Genomic DNA, 9,308 nt, shown 5'->3' with positions numbered 1-9,308 from the left:
GATAGTCTTTTAGCACCTCTTTAGGACTGCATAATTGTTTCAGATCTTGGGGGTCACAATTTCTTTAACAGCTCGCCACAAGAAGACTCACAGGCCACATCTATTCCTGCCCGCAGACCTGAAATGCCCATGCCTGAGGGCTGCAGGGGATGCATCTGAGAAAAGATATGAGACAAAGTTACTCCAGATAGTTTTACAATCTCAATATTGAATATGATATCTGAACTGAAGGTAGGAATGGGGATTACTTGCTTTAGGACACGGATTGCTTGCTTCAAATATCTGCAGTGTAATAAGCTGTCTATGGTCAATTTGCTGATGGTGGGAACCTGATGGCGGGAACCTGATGGCTGAAAGAGAGCTACAGGTTAAAGGTATTGATCATCCCCATTGGAATAAATTCTCCTGCAGCAAATGACCTTTCCTGAGGCAAAAGCATATTAAGAAATATTTCTGAGCTTCTTAGCTTGCATTTAATTTCAGCAAATAATGAAGAACATTTAAAATAGCTCAGGACTAGCAATATGTTTCATAATTTGCGTAATACTGTCTTTTTCCTAACTGTACACTAGGGATGAATGGTAGGAGTTTATGTCCTATTGCATAATTAACCAATTCATGCTGTTCTTTCCTGATTTTTCACAACAGTTTGGATACTTCTGTAGCACAACGATGGTCTTCTGTCTGGAGATGTTTATTCCTTCTTTTGCATTTCACTGCTTGTGATACAGATTTATGGGAATACCCCCACCCCCCTTATCTTTAACTTTCTCTGTCTTGTCAGTAGCCCCCAAGAGGCTTTCTCCTTTATCTTTTGTATCTAATGATGTGTGCATTGGAGCTGCAAATTCTTTTTCCGTTTTTCAGTATTTTCCCTGCCCTCACCTGATGTACCAGAAATGTCCTTGGGCTCCCTGTCGTGGGCATGGAAAACCAGTAATGGATCTTCCAGAACTGTGTGCATTTTTAACTCTCATGTCTGAAGACTCAACCTGGAACATACAGGAACTCCCATACTTTTCCTCAAGACAGTTCCCTCTGTAATGGCTTGTTGTCTGCTTTTGATACTGTCTACTAATGCCGAGTACTTCCAGAATAGTTAATGGATTTGGGTGCCCAGTTTAGAAATAAATGGGTGTCAAGTGTTCCTCTAAGAAACTTTGAAATTACTTGGCCACGGTATGAGATTTGTGTCTTGACATCCTTTTTCAGACAGTGTGAGGTGGGATCACTCTCTGAGTTGGATCAGGCCCTAAAACTGTTTTATTTTCTTGTTCATCAAATCCTGTATGTCATCCAAGAAAAACAACTGGAACTTTCCTCTGGCTGAATTAGCTGAACAGCTCTTAGAGCTTGTGTTTGACTTTCTGGGGGCTGAACTGTATTCTTCAGGGGTAAGGAGCAAGGGAAAAATGTAGGAAGAGACTGCCAAAAGTTGGTGGTAAGGACTTGAGTAGGTGGAGCGATAGCAACAGCATCATCTTTGCCCCAGAGAGTTGTTCCAGTTGACTCTCTCAGGGTTTAGAAGGCTGAACATATGAGTGGGAAGGGCTGCAATCCTGGCTGTTTGCCATGGCACTCTGGGGCTTGGAGGGGCTTAAAGTGGTGACTGCTGCCCTTTTACTGGGGGAGAGGGGGCAAAACATGCCAGACATGAGACTTAGACTCTCTTTTTCTGCTTATTTCTCAGCAGACCTCGCTGTGTGCTGGGTCTTCAGATAACCGAAGTCTTATGAAGGTGTTGTGTTTCCAGTTACGATGCACCTAAATGCTTGTCGTGGTTTAACCCCAGCCAGCAACTAAGCACCACGCAGCCGCTCGCTCACTTCCCACCAGTGGGATGGGGGAGAGAATCAGAAGAGTAAAAGGGAGAAAACTCGTGGGTTGAGATAAGAACAGTTTAATAACTGAAGTAAAATAAATTAGAATAGTTAAATAGGCAAAGCAAAAACCGTGCACTCAAACAAAGCAAAACAAGGAATTCATTCACTGTTTCTCATCGGCGGGCAGGTGTTCAGCCATCTCCAGGAAAGCAGGGCTCCATCACGTGTAACGGTTACTTGAGAAGACAAACGCCATCATACCCAATGTGCCCCCTTCCTTCTTCTTCCCCCAGTTTACATACTGAGCATGACGTCATACGGTATGGAATAGCCCCTTGGCCAGTCTGGGTCAGCCCCCCTGGCTGTGCCCCCTCCCAGCTTCTTGTGCACCCGGCAGAGCAGGGGAAGCTGAAAAGTCCTTGACCAGTGTGAGCGCCACTTAGCACCTATTTAGCAACAGCTTAGCACTACTTAGCAAGAACCAAAGCATCAGTGTATCATCGACATTGTTCTCATCCTAAACCCAAAACACAGCCCCATACCGGCTACCAAGAAGAAAATTAACTCTATCCCAGCTGAAACCAGGACAATGCTTCAGCGTGCTAACTCTGTGCTGGATCAGGGCATTTCTTTGTAAGGGCTTAATCCACCTTGGAGGCCCTGCTGGAAATCCATGACAAGGTTTCACAGGGAAGATACCAGATAATCAAGTTAGTTCCCAACACCCTCTTTCTTTTGTATTTTCATATGTGGAGACAAACACTTCATATAGCCAAAATGCACAAACCCAAGTAATGAATGAAACGTCTCAGAAGGTGGTGAGGACATGCCACAGCTGTATTCAAGGAGTAGTTTTACAATGGAGTGTTTTCAGTCCTCGGTGTGCACATCAACCTCACATCAAATACCTGTCCCCAAAGCTGTACCAACCCCCAGATTCACCACAGAGAGATGGTGTTTGCAGGTTGCAGATAAGCATCTGCTGTGGATGTTGAGTTGGATTTAGCAATCACTTGGCCGGGCTGGTTGCAAGGCAAGCTCAGTTCATGCAATTTCAGCTGTGTACTCCCTCCAGGGCATTGTGTCAGACAGGAAAGGCCTCTAAGTTTTAAAAAGGTCATGGCTGGACTCCCAAAGGACTTAGATTGCCCTTCTCTATCCTTGGGGAAGAGGTTAATTTTCCAATGGGTGTGAGTGTAGAGAGAAAGGATGGTGTAAGGTCTTGGAACAGAACATCAGGCTGGAGTTTAAGCAAGTTTGAGGCTAGAGGGGAATAGGCCTGATTCTCCTCTCAGGCTGTTAGGCATTGATTTATTGAGATGGCTTACCCAAGTGCAAGGACCCTTAAGCTCAAGTTTGATTTCAGTGGGTTGAAAGAGAAAGCCATGTTCTCAAGTAAGAACAAGGCAGAAAAGTGATCAACACAAGAAAAAGATATAGAAAAGGGGTGTATTCATGCAACGCAGACCTGTATAAGGACAGCTGAAAGAAGGGGCTTGTCACATGAGACCTTATCAGTAGAAGAGCACTAGCAGCATCTACTTCAGCTCTACAGTTTGCCAATTTGCTTGGTAGGTTGGATAGCGGTGTGAGAATGAATAGCCACCAAAAAAAGAGGACTGCTCATAAAAAGAAATTAATAACTGAGTTTACAATTTATGCACTTTTATTCTCAGCGGGATTTTTAATTTTAGCAAGAAATAGTTTTTTTCATGAAAACACTGTCTCCTGGTTTGACGACATATCCTGAATGTTTTAAAAGGTCAGAAGTCTTTCCAGATTGTGCAGTCGTAACACACAAAACTAGTGAACTGATTCTACTTGAATTCATGTCAGGTAGATGGGAGGCCTCCTTTGTGCTATCCGGAGGTTGCAAGAATTATTCAGCATAGAAAGTAGCAAACTTCTGCATGAATCGGCTGTATTTTTGCAGAGTTAGTGAGGCTCTGGATTTACTGGAACTTCAGAATCTCTTTTCATGACACTTCTCGCAAGGGCTGGTGTATACATCTTGGTGCTTTGAATTTTGGGTTGGACGTTACAGAAGTGCTACAAGCAACATGGACCAATGGATGGACCAGGCTACACCACTGTCTGGCCAGCCCAAAATTTTGCCTTGAAAACAAGTGCTTAAAGGGAAGGCTGGCAGATACACCAGTCCACATGACTGATGCTAGTTAGCCAGCTGACACAGGAATATGTGCCTCCAGGCACCGCATACTGGATTCATCAGCTGTTACACAGTTCACATATTCCTGGAGGCGATGCCTTCCTAGGGATTTGTCCATATGAATTTCACATGCAATTTTGGGATGCAAGAGTCCTCTTCCTCCAAACTGTTTCCTTTCTCCAGTGCCTGGGGTGACCCAGCCTATAGAAGTTTTGGAAACTTAGCCTTTGCAATGCACACTGTGATCATTGGATAACAGGTGGCAAGGTAATGTATCTTTGCTGTAAGTCTCTCGCTCTCTATGCCAGCATCCAACCATGGTAAAAAGTTGGGGGAAGGGGATTTCTCACTGAGCGTCAGAGAGCACAGCAGACAGGGTAACTAGGCAGATACACACACTGACATATTTCAGCAGGCCTCCAGTAGGAAACTAATACAGCCCCCTGCTCAAGTCAATCAATGCTCCCAGCCCTGTGCTTCAACAGGACCAAAATCTACCAAAAGGTTGGGCCGGGAGGAATGAGCCAGTTCCTTTGCAAACCCTATTGGGATAAGCAGTGATTCTCCTCTTTGAGGAGGTACCAGATTTTGTTTCCACACATGGGAACCCTTTGTTGCAGAAGGAGGGTCATCTGGCCAGGAAAAAGCCCATCTAGTAAAAGGTCTTGTTCACTATAAGGAAACCTTAGACTTCACTGCCAGCTATTGCAATGTTACTAGCAAGTGATTACAGCTGATTTACTGTATCCAGTGTGTTATTCCAGAAGAAGATACCTTTCCAGACAGAGCAAATCCGACAATTATGCAGATGCCAAATTACAAAACATCATTTATGCTTTTCATGTATTTGCATTTTCAGATTCAGTTTCTAGATTTTTGAATTTATGCTGCTATTCTAAAGCTCTGGAAATTACTTTTTGGGTATAGAATTGTTTCATTAAAAAAAATCATTTAAAAATGCTATTTTTTTTTCCTTCAGAAAAATGAAAATTGGAAAGGGAGAGGAAATTGGAAAGGGAAAGGAAATTGGAAGCTCAGAGGCAGAAATTTAAAATGCTCAGGTAAATTAAAGACTAAGTATATTATATACATACAGACCTGTTCTTGCCTCACTCTATAGGAAAGTGGACAACTGACCACTTTTTGTTCTAATGCACTGCAAGGCAAATTGGAAGGGCTGGTCCTGCAGCATTCATTCAGAGCATGAATCATGCACCTATATGCATAGATCTGTATGCAGAGACCTGCCAGTGTGAGCAAGTCCAAAAGCAAGAGCCCCGATGTGTCCTGTCTGCAGCGAGTTCCAGATACCTGGGAGCACGTCTGATTAATGACGTTTGTGATCCCGAGTTTCTCTGCACAAGCACAAGTGATCAAAAACACAGACTAAGAAGTATGACAGTGGGTTACCATTAAGAGTCATATTTTTCAGCCAGGATTAGGGAAGCTGGCGTGTTTGCAGTATACTTCTCTGGCTAGTACTGTTTCAGCAAAAGAAAAGAAGATATGTGTCTTACCCTGCCAGCTGGACTGAGTTTATAGCTGCTTAGCACCTCTGAGACTGGCACTTGCATAGGGCACAGAGCAGCTGAATTGGTCTTTGTGGATTTATGTGGGATATTTGAATGGAAAGTAGTTGGATGCAGGAGGAGATTCAGTGAAACAAAAAAACTTACAGCTGAAATACCTGTCTGAGGCCAAACTCAACTACTCGTTAAAATCATCAGTGATCAATAACTACTCATGAAATCAAAAAATGTTCGATATTCAAATTTGATTTCAAGAGCTGGGTGGTGATTTCCTTTTCTACTTTTTAAAAACAAATTTGAAAGGAGGTTCCAAACCAGAAAGTTTTAAAAAGCAGTGTTTTGTTTTAAAAAGTGTCAAAACAAAAAGTTTGGGTGGCATTATTTTTTAATCTTGAGAAATTTAGTTAATTAAGCACAAAACTGCAAAATACTGTGATTGAGTCATAACGTAAGTTTTCAAAGCCAAGAACTTCAAATAGTTGAAAATACTTTGCTGAGCTCTACTTCTGCCTCGAAAGAGAAGCCTGCAGCTGTTTCATCGTGAATTATCCATGGAGCACTGACTCCTTCCTTTACCATGCCTAATCAGCCCCAAATTTGCCTTAATCCATTAGCTTTGTTTGCTCTGTTGTCTGTCTCTGCTTTATCTTGGGAGAAGGAATAAAGGTGACAGCCCAGAACCAAACAGGGCAGTGACTGTCCTCTTCAATTGCCTGCAAAGCAACTCACAGGGTGGTTCTCCCCTCTAATTGGGGTCCCGTAAAGTCCCTAAAACACAAGGAAAGATTTTTTTTTTTTTAGATCTCCCTTGTAAAAGGAAAACTCCTATATAGGAACCATCTTTTCCATGTCCACAGGTGGAAGCTCCTTTGAGGCTATGTCTTTCTCTTACAAAGCTTTCTTCTCTCCAGGCTGTTAAGGAAAAGAAATACACAGGCCAAAACAATAAAAAAAAAAAGTCTCTGCTTGGCCACGATGAAAAAACACAATATCCAGATATGAACCATTGAAGGAGCTAGAGGGTGACTTTCCACTAGTTTGCTGGCAAATATAAATAAATGATAAAAGAACTATCCAGTATATCTGATTGGAGATTAACAAGCAAGAGAAAACCAGGGGCAGCTTGTGAACGTTCACTAATCCTAAAAGGGGCTGAGGCTCTCAGGAATGAGGGCACATCTCGTGGAAGCAGGTAGTTTATGTAAGGCTCCTCTTCCAGTCCTGCAATTACTTACGACTCACAGCTTGCATTACAGAAGAGTAAATGTTTAGCCTTCATGGCCACAGAGAAGAGTTTGATGACAAGAATGTTAAACCTCAAAGACCAGAAGGCAAATAAAAAATACCCTAGCATTTGTCTTTTGAAACAAAACAAAGAAAGCCTAGCAGTTTTTAAGCTAGACTGAGTAGTGTTCATTCTTTCTGCTGTATTTTCTACAGCTTCTTCTCAGGCCAGCCAGTTCAACCCTATACCTCAACCGCAACATCTGTAGAAAACCACAGGGTTAAAACATATGTGTGCAATGGGATGCACCCTTGCTTCTCCATGTAGTGGAACTGGTATGCATGGGCTTGGTTCATGCACAGCCTACCTCTCCTGTGGGGAAGGGCAGTGTCATCCCTTTCCAAGCATCTTTTCACATTTTCTGCAGTGGCACTTTTGGTGGGTTTATGTGGCATTTCTAAGACCTGAATTGAAGATAATGTCTAGGTCAAGACTGCTGCAGAAGAGAGTCCTGCATTTTGTCCCCCAGGGTGCCTAAGCATCATGCAGCCAAGCATCTCCAGAAGTAGTCTGTGACTGGTAAATGCAGATGTCCTCGGAAAAAGCCATCTCTGTTAGGAGCAGTCTGAGCACGTGGAAGAGACAGAAACTGCCTTTTGCTCCAGCTGCCAGATGGCAAAGTGCTGTTTGGTCCCGGGCTGGAGGCAAGCTGAAGCATCCAGTGGGCACTGAGTGGCCAGGCTGAGCGCCAAGCGGACTGAGGCCCTTTGGTGGTCTGTGGGAAATTTTGTGCAAAACAGAATTTTGTCAGCTTTACATAAAAATGGCCTCAAGAAAGCCTCAATGCTTGGAGGAAAATGTAAAACAGCAGTGGAGAGTTAAGCCTAGCTCCAGCAACTAAGGCCTTGGTGCAGCACCAACATGCTGTCAGAGGCAGCATCCAGACAGTGGTGTGCTCCCCTGCCCAGCTAAACCTCAGCCCATCCTGCAGTCTGGGGGGCTGGCAGGTGGCTGGCAGGCGGCTGGAGTGGGGGTCCGCTGCCACCAGCAAAGCAGATGTGTTCCTGGGACCTTCCCGCTTGTCAGAGGGAGTTTTCACTGCATCCACATCCCCACCTCAGCTGTGTGAGTCCACAACACTGTATGCACTAGGAACTTCTCCAGCTGATGGTATTTTCCCAAGATTTTTAGGTCAAAAAAAACTTTTTTATGTTTCTACATTTAAGGGCCTGGAAGCCTTAGTTCTCACTCCAGTATAAAATAATACCTAAGGATGTGAATGACTTTAAACTTCATGACCCTAGAAAATTTGAGGAAGAAGTTCGCTCAACAACAAAGGAACCAATATTCCTTAAAAAAGCTGCATTCCAAGAGTTCTCATGGCATCAGAGTGATGGGAAATCAAATTCACATGTCCCTAATTATTTAACAGCAATTCTTAAAATTCCCGCAGGGTAAGTAATTTGAAACAACCCACAGAGCTATTTCGGCTGTTTCCTGGGGCAAATTTATGTCATAGTTTGGTTAGTTACAATGTTATCAGTTGCCTCGGAAAAACAGGCTATGCTAATACGACCATTACCTAATTCATGCCTGGAGTCTGATCCTGGAGATTTCTAAGCCTTGTAGTGATCGCTTGAATGGCCTCTTTATGACTTTAAACACAGGGACTTTTACTGAGGTAGCTGCCATAGTAAGTAAACAGGAAGGTTTATAAGAATAGCCATTTTTGTTTGGCATCCTACCGTCTACACAACTGCAGACTTGCGTATAAACACACATGACTACTTTTTTACCACTAGACATGAAAACAAAAATTCCCCAGTGGACTTCAAGGACATGCTGGGAGATGTGAATGTGGAGGAGGTGAAGGCACTGGTGGAGCCTGATATCACTGGCATCCAGAGGAGATGGAGGCAGCAAATACTTTTTTCCTGCTTTTCATTATTTATTCTGGTTTTATACCCCTTAGGAAGGCCAGCGGGTGGGGAGCCTGTCCTGCTGAAGGTGGTCTGGGCTCTGGGTCCTTTTCTGCTCCTGACTTTGTAGACAGCCTTGGGGCAGGCCATTTCAATCTTCGGTGCCTCAGCTTCGTACTCTCTCTGTAAGGTGCTTATGCTGCCGGTGGTTTCCTCTGGAGCAGCAACAGGGTTTCGCTGATGTCTGCTACAGCCCCAGGGAAGCACTGGGGCACAGCAGGGGTGAGTCAGGAGGAAGATGGTGTCAGAGACCATCAAACCAGCCAAATTTCCATATGCTTCGTGTGTGCTCTGGCTGGTGGGGAGGACCTTGATGTGGACTGGCTGTATTTTCTGCTCCTGGGCCTGCCCTTGACACGCAGGGCTGGTGCTCCTGGACTCCATCAGGAGCTGGAACATTCCTCTTCTCTGGCGTGCCGCATGGCAATGCCTCCAGTGACAGGCACATGCCTTTCACATTAAAAGTGACAGATTGAGCACTTTGGGACTTTAAAAACAGAAAAGAGCTTCCCCAGATTTGTGGCTGCCATGAGCAGATGACAGTGATGGCATCATTTGATGCCCTGAAGGCCAAGTTGATGC

This window comes from Nipponia nippon, unplaced genomic scaffold (assembly GCF_047370975.1).
Source record: "Nipponia nippon isolate SJK-2023a ecotype South Korea unplaced genomic scaffold, ASM4737097v1 scaffold_8, whole genome shotgun sequence".
Lineage (NCBI taxonomy): Eukaryota > Metazoa > Chordata > Aves > Pelecaniformes > Threskiornithidae > Nipponia > Nipponia nippon.
This window is presented reverse-complemented; position numbering follows the sequence as displayed.